Source organism: Ranitomeya imitator, chromosome 10, assembly GCF_032444005.1.
Source record: "Ranitomeya imitator isolate aRanImi1 chromosome 10, aRanImi1.pri, whole genome shotgun sequence".
NCBI classification, from domain to species: domain Eukaryota; kingdom Metazoa; phylum Chordata; class Amphibia; order Anura; family Dendrobatidae; genus Ranitomeya; species Ranitomeya imitator.
Genome location: NC_091291.1, coordinates 92122893 through 92141429, shown reverse-complemented (window position 1 = coordinate 92141429; position 18537 = coordinate 92122893). Strand labels below are relative to the sequence as shown.

At 42.9% G+C, this 18537-nt stretch overlaps 2 non-coding genes across 2 annotated transcripts; both read left to right on the top strand.

Moving 5' to 3' along the window:
* The first annotated feature begins 15206 nt into the window (after positions 1-15206).
* Positions 15207-15289, top strand: TRNAL-CAG (transfer RNA leucine (anticodon CAG)). The gene has a single exon. It is a non-coding gene; the product is annotated as a tRNA-Leu (tRNA).
* Positions 15290-15784: 495 nt separating this feature from the next.
* On the top strand, positions 15785-15857 carry TRNAF-GAA (transfer RNA phenylalanine (anticodon GAA)). The gene has a single exon. It is a non-coding gene; the product is annotated as a tRNA-Phe (tRNA).
* Positions 15858-18537: the final 2680 nt, after the last annotated feature.

The window sequence follows — 18537 nt, the reverse complement described above, 5'->3', positions numbered from 1 at the left end:
CAACGTAAAGGAAAACAACACTTAGCTCACTGCTGCAAAGCACAGCAGGAACGAAACACCAGATTCACCAGACTCAGCTGAAGAACAACTGCTCCCAGCAAGCTCCTTCTCCCAGCTTAGTCACTGCAGAATGAACTAACTCTGACAGTCAGCTGATGCATCAGGTGACCTCTTGAAGGATGGTGGGAGTGGTCGCCACCCACATCAGCTGACCCAGCAGAAATTTTATCACTATCATGAAGTACAATACATCACGAAAAAATATCTCAGAATCACAAGGATCCATTGAAGCGCTCAAAAGTTATTTACTCATAAAGTGACATTGGTCAGAATTGTAAAATGTGGCCTGGTCATGAAGTTGAAAAGTTGCTTGGGGGATGAAGGGGTTAAAGATGACCTATCACCAGGTCAAAAGTTTCCAGTTTTTGCCCCTTGTTTTATTTCCGCTGCTCCTCTCATTATTTATCTTTTTTTTAATCTGCCATGCAGTTCCAGAGATCTGGGATCTTTATGTTTAGTGCTTATTTTAATGTCCTTTACAAAGGTGCGTGGCTCACAGGGTTCTCTGTCGGCGTGTCTTTAGGCTGCTCTGTATTATTACCCTGCAAGTAACGCCTCCTTGTAAAAGACATAAACATGATCAGTAAATAAAAATGCCCATATCTCAGGAACTGTATGGTGAATTGTAAAAAAGCAAAAAAGTGGTAAACTCAAGGGAACAGTGGGAATAAAATAAGTGCAAAAACTGGCCAGTTCTGACCTTGGGACAGGTCCTCTTGAAGGCGTTTCTCTGTACAGTAAAATTTAGTATTTTAGTCTGTTCTAAATATAATAAAAAGGTCTTTTAACAAACTGTGACTATCTATACCCCGACTTGTCCACTATTGTATCACTTTCAGTATGCTACTATAACTTACTGTTTTTTATAAAAATAATTTTCTTTTCTGAAACTTTTCTGAACCTCAGTTCACACTGTTGAATATTGTAGACCACCATCAGCCGAAATAGCTCAGTTGGGAGAGCGTTAGACTGAAGATCTAAAGGTCCTGGGTTTCGGCATAACGATAGGTATTTTGTTTAAGAATATTTTTAAAATTTCTTTTCCATAGATATTTTTTCTAGGGCTCCACAATTCATACATTTTAAATAATAATAATATATTAATAATTTTATTTCTATAGCGCCAACATATTCCGCAGCGCTTTACAACTTATAGAGGGGACTTGTACAGACAATAGACATTACAGCATAACAGAAATCACAGTTCAAAATAGATACCAGGAGGAATGAGGGCCCTGCTCGCAAGCTTACAATCTATGAGGAAAAGGGGAGACACGAGAGGTGGATGGTAACAATTGCTTTCGTTGTTTGGATCAGCCATAGTGTAAGGCTCGGGTGTTCATGTAAAGCTGCATGAACCAGTTAACTGCCTAAGTATACAGACACAGAGGGCTAATAACTGCATAAAGTGTATGAGAACATGTTGCGAGGAACCTGATTATGTTTTTGTTTTTTTGAATGGGCCACACAGGGATAAGTTAGGTTAATGCGTTGAGGTGGTAGGCCAATCTGAACAAATGAGTTTTTAGGGCACGCTTAAAACTGTGGGGATTGGGGATTAATCGTATTAACCTAAGTAGTGCATTCCAAAGAATCGGCGCAGCACGTGTAAAGTCTTGGAGACGGGAGTGAGAGGTTCTGATTATTGAGGATGCTAACCTGAGGTCATTAGCGGAGCGCAGGGCACGGGTAGGGTGGTAGACTGAGACCAGAGAGGAGATGTAGGGTGGTGCTGAGCCATGGAGAGCTTTGTGGATGAGGGTAGTAGTTTTGTACTGGATTCTTGAGTGGATGGGTAACCAGTGTAACGACTGGCATAAGGTAGAGGCATCGGTGTAACTGTTGATGAGGAAAATGATCCTGGCTGCAGCATTCAGGACAGATTGGAGAGGGGAAAGTTTTGTAAGAGGGAGGCCGATTAGTAAAGAGTTACAATAGTCCAAACGAGAATGAATAAGTGAAACAGTAAGAGTTTTTGCAGAGTCGAAAGTAAGAAAAGGGCGAATTCTAGAAATGTTTTTGAGATGCAGATAAGAAGAGCGAGCCAGTGATCGGATGTGAGGGGTGAATGAAAGGTCAGAATCAAGGATGACCCCAAGGCAGCGGGCATGTTGCTTTGGAGTAATGATGGACCCGCACACGGAGATGGCAATGTCAGGCAAAAGTAGGTTAGTAGAGGGAGAAAACACGAGGAGTTCAGTTTTTGACAGGTTCAGTTTCAGATAGAGGGAGGACATGATGTTCGAGACAGCGGTAAGACAATCACTGGTGTTTACTAAAAAGGTCGGCGTGATAACAGGAGAAGAAGTGTATTATTGGGTGTAATCAGCATAGAGATGGTACTGGAAACCAAATCTACTGATTGTTTGTCCAATAGGGGCAGAATACAAAGAAGAGGAGGAGGAGGCCTAGGACTGATCCTTGAGGAACCCCAACAGTAAGGGGAAGGTGAGAGGAGGAGGAACCAGCAAAACATACAGTGAAGGATCTGTCAGAGAGATAGGAGGAGAACCAGGAGAGAACGGTGTCCTTGAGGCCGATGGAGCGGAGCATAGTGAGGAGGAGCTGATGATCCACAGTATTGAATGCTGCAGAGAGATCCAAGAGAATTAGCATGGAGTAATGACCATTAGATTTAGCTGTTAGTAGGTCATTAGAGACTTTAGTGAGGGCAGTTTCAGTAGAGTGTAAAGAGCGGAAACCAGATTGAAGAGGGTCGAGAAGAGAGTTATCTGAGAGATAGCGGGTAAGACGGGAGTGGATCAGGCGCTCGAGGAGTTTAGAGATGAAGGGAAGATTAGAGACAGGTATATAATTAGCGGCACAGTTTTGATCGAGGGATGGTTTTTTAAGTAATGGATGTATGATGGCATGCTTAAATGAGGATGGAAAAATACCAGAAGTGAGAGAAAGGTTGAATATTTTTGTTAGGTGAGAGGTCACAGCAGGGGAAAGGGACTGGAGGAGATGTGACGGAATAGGGTCACTGGTGCAAGTGGTTGGGCAAGAAGATGCAAGGAGCCTGATTACTTCTTCTGTAACTGGTTCAAAATCAGAGAGTGAACTAGATGCAGTGGGGGAGGGAGGACCGTGCATGCTATGAAGAGATTGGGAGATGATTTCTTGTCGAATGTGGTCAATTTTTTCTTTGAAGTAATTGGCCAGATTGTCAGCACGGAGATCCGTGGTTGGGGCCTGCACTCTTGGGTTGAGTAGAGACTGGAAAGTGTCAAAGAGACGTTTAAGATTATTGGACAGTGAGGTGATGAGGGTGTTGAAATAGGTTTGTTTGGAGAGGTGAAGGGCAGAGTTGTATGTTTTTAGCATGAACTTATAATCTTAAAAATTGTAATTGTTGCTTTAACCCCTTTACCCCCAAGGGTGGTTTGCACGTTAATGACCGGGCCAATTTTTACAATTCTGACCACTGTCACTTTATGAGGTTATAACTCTGGAACGCTTCAATGGATCCTGGTGATTCTGACATTGTTTTCTCGTGACATATTGTACTTCATGACAGTGGTAAAAATTCTTTGATAGTACCTGCGTTTATTTGTGAAAAAACTGGAAATTTGGCGAAAATTATGAAAATTTCGCAATTTTCCAACTTTGAATTTTTATGCAATTAAATCACAGAGATATGTCACACAAAATACTTAATAAGTAACATTTCCAACATGTCTACTTTACATCAGCACAATTTTGGAAACAAAATTTTTTTTTGTTAGGGAGTTATAAGGATTAAAAGTTGACCAGCAATTTCTCATTTTTGCAACACCATTTTTTTTAGGGACCACATCTCATTTGAAGTCATTTTGAGGGGTCTATATGATAGAAAATACCCAAGTGTGACACCATTCTAAAAACTACACCCCTCAAGGTGCTCAAAACCATATTCAAGAAGTTTATTAACCCTTCTGGTGCTTCACAGGAATTTTTTGAATGTTTAAATAAAATTGAACATTTAACTTTTTTTCACAAAAAATTTAATTCAGCTCCAATTTGTTTTATTTTACCAAGGGTAACAGGAGAAAATGGACCCCAAACATTGTTGTACAATTTGTCCTGAGTATGCCAATACCCAACATGTGGGGGTAAACCACTGTTTGGGCGCATGGCAGAGCTCGGAAGCGAAGGAGTGCCATTTGACTTTTCAATGCAAAATTGACTGGAATTGAGATGGGACGCCATGTTTCGTTTGGAGAGCCCCTGATGTGGCTAAACATTGAAACCCCCCACAAGTGACACCATTTTGGAAAGTAGACCCCCTAAGGAACTTATCTAGAGGTGTGGTGAGCACTTTGACCCACCAATTGCTTCACAGAAATTTATAATGTAGAACCGCAAAAATAAAAAATCATATTTTTTCACAAAAATTATCTTTTCGCCCCCAATTTTTTATTTTCCCAAGGGTAAGAGAAGAAATTGGACCCCAAAAGTTGTTGTACAATTTGTCCTGAGTACGCTGATAGCCCATATGTGGGGGTAAACCACTGTTTGGGCGGATGGGAGAGTTCGGAAGGTAAGGAGCGCCGTTTGACTTTTCAATGCAAAATTGACAGGAATTGAGATGGGACGCCATGTTGCGTTTGAAGAGCCACTGATGTGCCTAAACATTGAAACCCCCCACAAGTGACACCATTTTGGAAAGTAGACCCCCTAAGGAACTTATTTAGAGGTGTGGTGAGCACTTTGACCCACCAAGTGCTTCACAGAAGTTTATAATGCAGAGCCGTAAAAATAAAACAAAAATTTTTTCCCACAAAAATTATATTTTAGCCCCCAGTTTTGTATTTTCCCGAGGGTAACAGGAGAAATTCGACCCCACAATTTGTTGTCCAATTTGTCCTGAGTGCGCTGATACCCCATATGTGGGGGGGAACCACTGTTTGGGCGCATGGGAGGGCTCGGAAAGGAAGGAGCTCCATTTGGAATGAGGACTTAGATGGAATGGTCTGCAGGTGTCACATTGCATTTGCAGAGCCCCTAATGTACCTAAACAGTAGAAACCTCCCACAAATGACACCATTTTGGAAACTAGACCCCCTAAGGAACTCATCTAGATGTGTTGTGATAGCTTTGAACCCCCAAGTGTTTCACTACAGTTTGTAACGCAGAGCCGTGAAAATTTTTAAAAAAAATCTTTCCCCCCAAAATAATTTTTTAGCCCCCAGTTTTGTATTTTCCCGAGGGTAAGAGGAGAAATTCGACCCCAAAAGTTGTTGTCCAATTTGTCCTGAGTACGCTGATACCCCATATGTTGGGGGAAACCACCGTTTGAGCGCATGGCAGAGCTCGGAAGGGAAGGAGCGCCATTTGGAATGCAGACTTAGATGGAATGGTCTGCAGACGTCTGCAGACGTCACATTGCGTTTGCAGAACCCCTAATGTACCTAAACAGTAGAAACCCCCCACAAGTGACCCCATATTGGAAACTAGACCCCCCAGGGAACTAATCTAGATGTGTTGTGAGAACTTTGAACCCCCAAGTGTTTCACTACAGTTTATAACGCAGAGCCGTGAAAATAAAAAATCTTTTTTTTCCCACAAAAAATATGTTTTAGCCCCGAGTTTTGTATTTTCCCAAGGGTAACAGGAGAAATTGGACCCCAAAAGTTGTTGTCCTATTTGTCCTGAGTACGCTGATACCCCATATGTTGGGGTAAACCCCTGTTTGGGCACACGGGAGAGCTCGGAAGGGAAGAAGCACTGTTTTACTTTTTCAACGCAGAATTGGCTGGAATTGAGATCGGACGCCATGTCGCATTTGGAGAGCCCCTGATGTGCCTAAACAGTGGAAACCCCACAATTATAACTGAAACCCTAATCCAAACACATCCCTAACCCTAATCCCAACAGTAACCCTAACCACACCTCTGACCCAGACACACCCCTAACCCTAATCCCAACCCTATTCCCAACCGTAAATGTAATCTAAACCCTAACTGTAACTTTAGCCCCAACCCAAACTGTAGCCCTAGCCCTAATCCTAGCCCTAGCCCTAATCCTAACCCTAGCCCTAACTCTAGCCCTAACCCTAGCCCTAGCCCTAACCCTAGCCCTAACCCTAGCCCTAACCCTAGCCCTAGCCCTAACCCTAGCCCTAACTCTAACCCTAGCCCTAATGGGAAAATGGAAATAAATACATTTTTTTTAATTTTTTCCTAACTAAGGGGGTGATGAAGGGGGGTTTGATTTACTTTTATAGCGGGTTTTTTAGCGGATTTTTATGATTGGCAGCCGTCACACACTGAAAGACGCTTTTTATTGCAAAAAATATTTTTTGCGTTACCACATTTTTTGATCGCTTTTTATTCCGATTTTTGTGAGGCAGAATGACCACAAACCAGCTATTCATGAATTTCTTTTGGGGGAGGCGTTTATACCGTTCCGCGTTTGGTAAAATTGATAAAGCAGTTTTATTCTCCGGGTCAGTACGATTACAGCGACACCTCATTTATATCATTTTTTTATGTTTTGGCGCTTTTATACGATAAAAACTATTTTATAGAAAAAATAATTATTTTGGCATCGCTTTATTCTCAGGACTATAACTTTTTTATTTTTTTGCTGATGATGCTGTATGGTGGCTCGTTTTTTGCGGGACAAGATGATGTTTTCAGCGGTACCATGGTTATTTATATCTGTCTTTTTGATCGCGTGTTATTCCACTTTTTGTTCGGCAGTATGATAATAAAGCGTTGTTTTTTGCCTCGTTTTTTTTTTTTTTCTTACGGTGTTTACTGAAGGGGTTAACTAGTGGGCCAGTTTTATAGGTCAGGCCGTTACGGACGCGGCGATACTAAATTTGTGTACTTTTATTGTTTTTTTTTATTATTTAGATAAAGAAATGTATTTATGGGAATAATATTTTTTTTTTTCATTATTTTGGAATATTTTTTTTTATTTTTTTTTACACATTTAAAAAATTTTTTTTTAACTTTTTTACTTTGTCCCAGGGGGTGACATCACAGATCGGTGATCTGACAGTTTGCACAGCACTCTGTCAGATCACTGATCTGATTGCAGTGCAGGCTGCTTCACAGTGCCTGCTCTGAGCAGGCTTCTGTGAAGCCACCTCCCTCCCTGCAGGACCCGGATCCGCGGCCATCTTGGATCCGGGGCTCAAGCAGGGAGGGAGGGAGGTAAGACCCTCACAGCAACGCGATCACATCGCGTTGCTGCGGGGGGCTCAGGGAAGCCCGCAGGGAGCCCCCTCCCTGCGCGGTGCTTCCCTGCACCGCCGGCACATCGCGATCATCTTTGATCGCGGTGTGCCAGGGGTTAATGTGCCGGGGGCGGTCCGTGACCGCTCCTGGCATATAGTGCCGGATGTCAGCTGCGATAGGCAGCTGACACCCGGCCGCGATCGGCGGTGCTCCCCCGTGAGCGCCGCCGATCGTGCTGGACGTACTATCCCGTCCATGGTCATGGGGGCCCACCCCACATGGACGGGATAGTACGTCCGATGTCAGAAAGGGGTTAAAAGTCTGTAACATGTGTATGTGATACTGACATCAAGTGGCCAATATAATAACTGCAACGTTTCATTACTAATTGTTATTTACAAATCAAATCTAAACTAATAAAAAATCCTAACATGTATATGATAGTTTCTAATGAAAGGCTAAAATTCCTCATTTTACTTTTTCCTGATACAGGGATCTCTAGATTTGTTGTTTTTTTATTAGTATTTTGTGTTATAAGGAATAAACATCGCAGCAAAGAAAACAAAGAAAATATGGTTTAATTACTTTACTAAATTTGAATATCATAAAAATAAAGTATAAGGCTGTGTTTACATGATGTGTTCCCAAAGCATTATATTGTTGCAAATTTAAAAAAAATATAGTAAAACGCAGGAGTTTTACTGCATTTTCCTTTTTGTTTGGTGAAAGCATTGTGTGAGCAAGTTCTTAGCGTGAATTCAGTGGTGTACCAGTAATAGTGGCAAACTACGTGTCTGCTATCAGGCCTGTGAGTCGGGAGTCCACTGCCAGTGCCAGCCCCCCTGCCCGGTATCACACTATGAGCTGTATCTGTATCATAGAGGAAGATACAGGCGAATGCAATGATGGAACAAGGATCCATTCTCTGATCTCTGATGTATAAGGGCAGCAGGCGCTATAGAGACTGGAGCAGCGAGGGAACAAGTAAACCCCGGGCAGCAGGCTGGGAGAAGCCGCCAAGGACCTGACAGTCTGACTATTCTGGATCGTGGCTCGGTCCCTGCTAGTAAACCAGCCAAGCATTAGTTTTTTTTGACACGCTGAAAACTATTTGATGTTTCCAGAGTCTATTTTGAAAGGAAAAATTCAGGACATTTTAAATTTGCCCCAAGGACCCTCAGGAATTCTGCCAAAATGCCAACTTTGGGGACTGGTTTTACTGCTCAGAATGTGTCTTGCGAGAAATAATATGTAACAAAAATATATCATCAGGCATTAGATCAATCAGATGAGCAATAAATGCTATTTAGTGTCAAATATATTTTTCTGCACAAAAACTACAAGAAAAGAAAAAACCCTTATTAGGAAACGACATCACTATAATAGCCTGAGAAAGTAATTAATCCGAATACTTAGCGTAAGGCCGGGTTCAGATGAGCAAATGAATATTCATCCTATTTTCACCCAGAAAACTCAAACATTCGGATCTGTATTCCATCCGTGTGTCTGTTTTATTACATTAATAATTTCACATTAACAGTTTAAAATTAAAATAATCAAATACAGTTTCTAGTGATACAGCGGTGACCCGTAAGGAGAGAGAGAGCTCGGGTACAGTTCTGGTACCGGATACAAAACCCAAAACTGAGGAACCCGAAATGAAGGGTTAACACATTTACTAACAGCCATTTTGCAGTGTTTCACATGGTATCACTACTGGGGGGGTTTCCTATAGGCCCCTCACAGTCACTTCAAAACTGAACAGATCTGCAAAAAATAGGACTTGGAAATTTTCTTGAGAAGAAAATGAAATCTTGCTGCTAAATTTTGACATTTCTAACATTCTAACAAAATAAAAGGAGGTTTGAGAAATTATGCTGACAAAAAGTACAGATATGGGAAATGTTATTTATTAACTTTTTTGTGTGGTGTGACAAGCTGGCTTAAAGTGAACCTGTCAGCAGGATTGTGCACAGTAACCTACAGACACTGTCAGGTCAGCGCAGATATACTGATTACAATGACACCTGGGTGATGAAATCCATCTTGTGGTTGTTGTTTAATCTTTATTTGCAACTTTCAGTTAATGAGATCCCCGTGCTCTGTGGTGGGGCTGTGGGCGGGGCTGTGGCGGGGCTGTGGGTGGGGCTGTGGGTGGGGCTGTGGGAGGTGTGTGGGTGGGGCTTTAAGTGATTCTATGCTTACATTTGCATCTGTATGGGCTTATGACAGGTCAGTGATCCTTCAGTAACCTGCCCCCTATTTTACATACTTGATAGAATATTGTTTAGAAAAAAAAGTACATTCATCACACAGGCGCTGGCGCCGTAGGATAATACAATGGATAATATGCATGTATTTTTTCATGATTTGGTCATATATTATTGTGGGGGAACAAAATTATCTTCATCAACATAGCGCTGGCGGCACTTGCGCTGTAGCATGATTGCATGTATAATGTCCACTTATTTATTTTATTTGGTGATATAAATTTATTCAGAAAAAATACTCTGTCAAAATGGTGCCGACAGTGCCTGCACAGTAGCATCTATCGGATCGCCAACAAATGCTGCTGTGCAGGAGCCGCCGGCACCATTTTGCTAGAGGGAAAAAATTGTCTCCTCAAAGATGCTTTCTTGTAACTAAGCTCAAAATTAGCTTAGCCTGTAAGGGATTCAAAATCAATATTAAAGTACCGTATATACTCGAGTATAAGCCGACCCGAGTATAAGCCGACCCCCCTAATTTTGCCACAAAAAACTGGGAAAACTTATTGACTCGAGTATAAGCCTAGGGTGGAAATGCAGCAACTACCGGTGAATTTCAAAAATAAAAATAGATACCAATAAAAGTAAAATTAATTGAGACATCAGTAGCTGCGTTCATATATCCCCATATCTGCCCCATACTGTGCTCTGCTGCGTTCATATATCCCCATATCTGCCCCATACTGTGCTCTGCTGCGTTCATATATCCCCATATCTGCCCCATACTGTGCTCTGCTGCGTTCATATATCCCCATATCTGCCCCATACTGTGCTCTGCTGCGTTCATATATCCCCATATCTGCCCCATACTGTGCTCTGCTGCGTTCATATATCCCCATATCTGCCCCATACTGTGCTCTGCTGCATTCATATATCCCCATATCTGCCCCATACTGTGCTCTGCTGCGTTCATATATCCCCATATCTGCCCCATACTGTGCTCTGCTGCGTTCATATCTCCCCATATCTGCCCCATACTGTGCTCTGCTGCGTTCATATCTCCCCATATCTGCCCCATACTGTGCTCTGTTGCGCTCATATATCCCCATATCTGCCCCATACTGTGCTCTGCTGCGTTCATATATCCCCATATCTGCCCCATACTGTGCTCTGCTGCGTTCATATATCCCCATATCTGCCCCATACTGTGCTCTGCTGCGTTCATATATCCCCATATCTGCCCCATACTGTGCTCTGCTGCGTTCATATATCCCCATATCTGCCCCATACTGTGCTCTGCTGCGTTCATATATCCCCATATCTGCCCCATACTGTGCTCTGCTGCGTTCATATATCCCCATATCTGCCCCATACTGTGCTCTGCTGCGTTCATATATCCCCATATCTGCCCCATACTGTGCTCTGCTGCGTTCATATATCCCCGTATCTGCCCCATACTGTGCTCTGCTGCGTTCATATATCCCCGTATCTGCCCCATACTGTGCTTCGCTGCGTTCATATATCCCCATATCTGCCCCATACTGTGCTCTGCTGCGTTCATATATCCCCATATCTGCCCCATACTGTGCTCTGCTGCGTTCATATATCCCCATATCTGCCCCATACTGTGCTCTGCTGCGTTCATATATCCCCATATCTGCCCCATACTGTGCTCTGCTGCGTTCATATATCCCCATATCTGCCCCATACTGTGCTCTGCTGCGTTCATATATCCCCATATCTGCCCCATACTGTGCTCTGCTGCGTTCATATATCCCCATATCTGCCCCATACTGTGCTCTGCTGCGCTCATATTGCCCCATAGATGCTTGGTATAAGTCTGTGCCATGGCCGCTGCTGCTGCAATTAAAAAAAGAAAAAGCCATACTCACCTCGCTGATTGCAGCTCCCAGCGTCCAGTCCCGGCGTTTCTCTGCTCTGACTGATCAGGCAGAGGGCGCCGCGCACACTAGTGCGTCATCGCGCCCTCTGACCTGAACAGTCAGAGCGCAGATAGACACCGGGAAGATGGATCGGCGCCCGGCGGCTGGAACGTGGACAGGTGAATATAACATACTCACCTAGTCCTGGCGATCATCGCGCTGTCCCCGCCTGTCACAGCTGTCTTCGGTGCCGCAGCTTCTTTCTCTATCAGCGGTCACCAGCACCGCTGATTAGAGAAATGAATAGGCGGCTCCGCCCCTATGGGAGGTGGAGCCGCCTATTCATTTTTCTAATGAGCGGTCCCACGTGACCGGTGAAGAGAGGAAGAAGCTGCAGCGCCGAAGCCCGTGGGACGGCAGGGACAGCGCGAGGATCGCTGGGACTAGGTAAGTATACCTCAGCGCCCTCTCCCCCTCACCCGCCGACCCCACCGCTACCGTGACTCGAGTATAAGCCAAGGGGGGCACTTTCAGCCCAAAAATTTGGGCTGAAAATCTCGGCTTATACTCGAGTATATACGGTAATAATAGTTCTTGAAAAAGAATGAAAATTTGCTGCAAACATTTATCCCTTCTAACTTCTAAACAAAATAAAAAGAGGTTTACAAAAATGATGCAGAAATAGACATAGAAAGTAAAATAGAAATATGGGAAATGTTATTTATTGACTATTTTGACACAGCCCATGTAATATATAGCACAGCCACGTAGTATATAACACAGCCCACGTAATATATAGCACAGCACATGCAGCATATAACACAGCCCACGCAGTACAGTATATAACAAAGCACACGCAGCATATAACACAGCACATGCAGAATTTAGCACAGCCCATGCAGTATATAACACAGCCCACATAATATAAAACACAGCCCATGCAGTATATAACACAGCCCACGCCGTATATATCTCAGCACACGTAATATAAAACACAGCCCACACAGTATATAACACAGCCCACGCAGTATATAACACAGCACATGCAGCATATAGCCAGCCCACGCAGTATAAAACACAGCCAACGCAATATATAACACAGCCCACATAAAATATAGCACAGCCCATCCAGTATATAACACAACCACGCAGTATATAACACAGGGCACACAGTATATAACACAGCCACCTGGTATATATCACAGCCCATGTAATATATAGCACAGCACACGTAGCATATAACACAGCCCACGCAGTATATAACACAGCACATGCAGCATATAATACAGCACATGCAGCATTTAGCATAGCCCATGCAGTATATAACACAGCCCACATAATATAAAACACAGCCCACACAGTATATAACACAGCCCACACAGTATATAACACAGCACATGCAGCATATAGCACAGCCCACGCAGTATAAAACACAGCACACACAGCATATAGCACAGCCCACGCAGTATAAAACACAGCCCACGCAATATATAACAGAGCCCAAGTAAAATATAGCTCAGCCCACGCAGTATATAACACAGCCACGCAGTATATAACACAGGGCACGCAGTATATAACACAGCCACGCAGTATATAACACAGCCCACGCAGTATATAACACAGCCCATGCAGTATATAGCACAAGCCACGCAGTATATAACACAGGCCACGCAGTATATAGCACAGCCCACGCAGTATATAACACAGGCCACGCAGTATATAACAGTGGCCACGCAGTATATAACAGTGGCCACGTAGTATATAACAGTGGCCACACAGTATGTAACACAGCCAACGCAGTGTATAACACTGCTCACGTAGTATATAACACTGCCCACATAGTATATAGCAGCGACGCAATATATAACACAGCCCGCATAATTTATAGCACAGCCCACACAGTATATAACACAGCCCATGCAGTAAATAGCAGCCAGGCAGTGTATAACACAGCCCATGTAGTATATAGAAAAAATAATTAAAATAAAAAATAGTTATATACTCACCCTCCGGCGTTCAGCGAAGCTGTCCCGATGCGCGTGTGGCTCCCGCCAGCTTCCGTTACCAGAGATGAATTGCGAAATTACCCTGATGACTTAGCGGTCTCATTAGACCGCTAAGTCTTCTGGGTAATTTTGCAATGCATCTCTGGGAACAGAAGCTGGCGGCTGCCGCATGCGCATCGGCGGTTGACTGAAGGTGAGAACAGCAGGTTTGTTTTTTTTTAATTGTTTTTAACATTAAATTTTTTACTATTGATGCTGCATAGACAGCATCAATAGTAAAAAGTTGGTCACACAGGGTTAATAGCAGCGTTAACGAAGTGCGTTATGCGGACCGTTAACGTTGCCATTAACCCTGTGTGAGCACTGACTGGAGGGGAGTATGGAGCGGGCGCCGGGCACTGACTGGACGGAAGTAGGGAGGGACTAATTCTCAGCCGAGTTGCGGCTGCGACCAATCAGCGACGCGGTATTTCCGTGACAGACAGACAGACGGAAGTACCCTTTAGACGATTATATAGATAGATTTTGTGTGATGTGACTATCTGGCTTAAGGATAAAAACAGTTAAAGTGTTAAAATGTCTAATTTCCCAAAATTTTAGACACAAAACTATAGATATTTTCAGAAAAAGGCTAAAAACATGCTGACCTAAATTTACTGCTAACATAAAGGACAATATGTCACAAACAGACACTTGCAAAATGATTGTGATATGTTGAAACATTGCAGAGTTATTAATGCATAAAGTGACACTTGTCACATTGGAAAAATTGGGCTTGGTCATTAATAGTGTTGAGCGATACCGTCCGATACTTGAAAGTATCGGTATCGGATAGTATCGGCCGATACCCGAAAAATATCGGATATCGCCGATACCGATATCCGATACCAATACAAGTCAATGGGACATCAAGTATCGGAAGGTATTCTCATGGTTCCCAGGGTCTGAAGGAGAGGAAACTCTCCTTCAGGCCCTGGGATCCATAGGGATGTGTAAAATAAAGAATTAAAATAAAAAATATTGATATATTTACCTCTCCGGCGGCCCCTGAACTCAGCGCGTGTAACCGGCAGGCTTCTTTGTTCAAAATCAGCGCTTTTAGGACCTGAGAATCACGTCCCGGCTTCTGATTGGTCGCGGGCCGCCCATGTGACCGCCACGCGACCAATCACAAGCCGCGACGTCACCGCAAGCTATTAGCGCGCTCATTTTTGAAAAATGAGCGCGTTAATGACTTTCAAAGACGTAGCGGCTTGTGATTGGTCGCGGGCCGCCCATGTGACCGCCACGCGACCAATCACAAGCCGCGACGTCACCGCAAGCTATTAACGCGCTCTTTTTTAATCACAAGCCGCTACGTCTTTGAAAGTCATTAACGCGCTCATTTTTCAAAAATGAGCGCGCTAATAGCTTGCGGTGACGTCGCGGCTTGTGATTGGTCGCGTGGCGGTCACATGGGCGGCCCGCGACCAATCAGAAGCCGGGACGTGATTCTCAGGTCCTAAAAGCGCTGATTTTGAACAACGAAGCCTGCCGGTTACCCGCGGACTCACCAGGGGCCGCCGGAGAGGTAAATATATCAATATTTTTTATTTTAATTCTTTATTTTACACATCTCTATGTATCCGATACCGATACCCGATACCACAAAAGTATCGGATCTCGGTATCGGAATTCCGATACCGCAAGTATCGGCCGATACCCGATACTTGCGGTATCGGAATGCTCAACACTAGTCATTAAGCTCAAAAGTGTCTCTGTCACTAAAGGGTTAATGATCAATAATAAAAATAAATTATGATACATTGCTATACATCCAAAGCAATGATCATCTCTCTACCATCTGGTTCACAAACAGTTAATAACAGAGAATTCAGTGAAGTCAGGATGGCCGAGCGGTCTAAGGCGCTGCGTTCAGGGCACAGTCTCCTCTGGAGGCGTGGGTTCGAATCCCACTTCTGACATCAGTTTTTTCTGCCATGAGATTGTTCAGCTTTATTCCCCTTTACTCTTTATTACATTATTACCCTGCAAGTAACGCCTCCTTGTAAAAGACATAAACATGATCAGTAAATAAAAATGCCTGTATCTCAGGAACTGTATGGAGAATTGTAAAAAAGCTAAAAAGTAGTAAACTCAAGGGAACAGTGGGACTAAAATAAGTGCAAAAACTGGCCAGTTCTGACCTTGGGACAGGTCCTCTTGAAGGCGTTTCTCTGTACAGTAAAATTTAGTATTTTAGTCTGTTCTAAATATAATAAAAAGGTATTGTAATAAATTGTGACTATCTATACCCCGACTTGTCCACTATTGTATCACTTTCAATATGCTACTATAACTTACTGTTTTTCCACCAGGACGATAAATCTTCAGAACTATTGATGATATAAAAATAATTTTCTTTTCTGAAACTCTTCTGTACCTCAGTTCACACTGTGGAATATTGAAGACCCCCATCAGCCGAAATAGCTCAGTTGGGAGAGCGTTAGACTGAAGATCTAAAGGTCCCTGGTTCGATCCCGGGTTTCGGCATAAGGATTGGTATTTTGTTAAAGAATATTTTAAAATTTTCTTTTGCATAGATATTTTTTCTAGGTCTCCACAATTCATATATTTTAAACACATAATATCATAACCTTAAAAATTGTAATCGCGGTTTAAAAGTCTGTAACATGTGTATGTGATACTGACATCTAGTGGCCAATATGACGACTGCAACGTTTCATTACTAATTGTTATTTACAAATCAAATCTAAACTTATAAAAAATCCTAACATGTATATGATACTTTCTAATGAAAGGCTAAAATTCCCAATTTTACTTTTTCCTGATACAGGGATCTATAGATTTGTTGTTTTTTTATTAGTATTTTGTGTTATAAGGAATAAACATCGCAGCAAAGAAAACAAAGAAAATATGGTTTAATTACTTTACTAATTTGAATATCATAAAAATAAAGTATAAGGCTGTGTTTACATGATGTGTTCCCAAAGCATTTTATTGTTGCAAATTTAAAAAAAATATAGTAAAACTCAGGAGTTTTACTGCATTTTCCTTTTTGTTTGGTGAAAGCATTGTGTGAGCAAGTTCTTAGCGTGAATTCAGTGGTGTACCAGTAATAGTGGCAAACTACATGTCTGCTATCAGGCCTGTGAGTCGGGAGTCCACTGCCAGTGCCAGCCCCCCTGCCCGGTATCACACTATGAGCTGTATCTGTATCATAGAGGAAGATACAGGTGAATGCAATGATGGAACAAGGATCCATTCTCTGATCTCTGATGTATAAGGGCAGCAGGCGCTATAGAGACTGGAGCAGTGAGGGAACAAGTAAACCCCGGGCAGCACGCTGGGAGAAGCCGACAAGGACCTGACAGTCTGACTATTCTGGATCGTGGCTCAGTCCCTGCTAGTAAACCAGCCAAGCATGAGTTTTTTTGACACGCTGAAAACTATTTGATGTTTCCAGAGTCTATTTTGACCAATGATATCTGGGTGATGAAATCTGTCTTGTGGTTGTTGTTTAATCTTTATTTGCATCTAACTAATCAAATAAACAATATTGGACAAGGGTAACCATTCAAAATCTTTGCAACTTTCAGTTAATGAGATCCTCGTGCTCTGTGGCGGCCTGTGGCGGGTGTTGTGAATTCTGTGGCTGAGTTCACTTCTGTGGTCACAAGTGGTATTGCAGTCTCTGGGCTTCCTCCCTCAGGTGTTTTGGTGAGCTCGTTGGCTGCCTTGCTATTTAGCTCCACCTGAGTCTGTCTTCCTTGCTCCTTGTCAATGTTCCAGTGTTGGATCTGAGCTACTGCATCTTTCCTTGGGCCTGCTGCTCTGCTAGATAAGTGCTTCTAGTTTGTTTTCTGTTTTTTTCTGTCCAGCTTGCTATTAACTTTTGCTGGAAGCTCTGAGAAGCAAAGGGGTGCACCGCCGTGCTGTTAGTTCGGCACGGTGGGTCTTTTTGCCCCTTTGCGTGGTTTTCGTTTTAGGGTTTTTTGTAGACTGCATAGTTCTCTTTGCTATCCTCGCTCTGTCTAGAATATCGGGCCTCACTTTGCTGAATCTATTTCATTCCTACGTTTGTCTTTTCATCTTGCTAACAGTCATTATATGTGGGGGGCTGCCTATTCCTTTGGGGTATTTCTCTGAGGTAAGTCAGGCTTGTATTTCTATCTTCAGGCTAGTCAGCTCCTCAGGCAGTGCCGAGTTGCATAGGTAGTGATAGGCGCAATCCACTGCTGCTTATAGTTGTGTGAGGATAGATCAGGTACTGCAGTCTACAGAGATTCCACGTCTCAGAGCTCGTCCTATTGTTTTTGGTTATTGCCAGATCTCTGTATGTGCGCTGATTACTGCACGCTGTGTTGCCTGATTGCCAGCCATAACAGGCGGGGCTGTGGGCAGGGCTTTGGGAGGTGTGTGGGTGGGGCTTTGGGAGGTGTGTGGGTGGGGCTATATGTGATTCTATGCTTACATTTGCATCTGTATGGGCTTATGACTGGTCAGTGATCCTGCAGTGACCTGCCCCCTATTTTACATACTGCATAAAATATTGTCTAGAAACGAAAAAAGTACATTCATCATGCATGTGCTGGCGCTGTAGGATGGTACAATGGATAATTTGCATGTATTTATTCATGATTTGTCATATATTATTGTGGGGGGGAAAAATTATCTTCATCAACATAGCGCTGGCGGCACTTGCGCTGTAGCATGATTGCATGTATAATGTGCACTTATTTATTTTATTTGGTGATATAAATTTATTCAGAAAAAAAAACTCTGTCAAAATGGTGCCGACAGTGCCTGCCCAGGAGCATCTATCGGATCGCCAACAGATGCTACAGCGCAGGAGCCGCCGGCGCCATTTTGCTAGAGGAAAAAAAATTGTCTCCTCAAAGATGCTTTTTGGTCACTAAGCTCAAAATTAGCTTAGCCTGTAAGGGATTCAAAATCAATATTAAAATAATAATAGTTTTTGAAAAAGAATGAAAATTTGCTGCAAACGTTTAACCCTTCTAACATTTAAACAAAATAAAAAGCGGTTTACAAAAATGATGCAGAAATAGACATAGAAAGTAAAATAGAAATATGGGAAATGTTATTTATTGACTACTAGATGGTGACCCGATTCGAATGCATCGGGTATTCTAGAATATGTATGTATGCATATAGCAGCCACATAGTATATAGCACAGGCCACATAGTATAT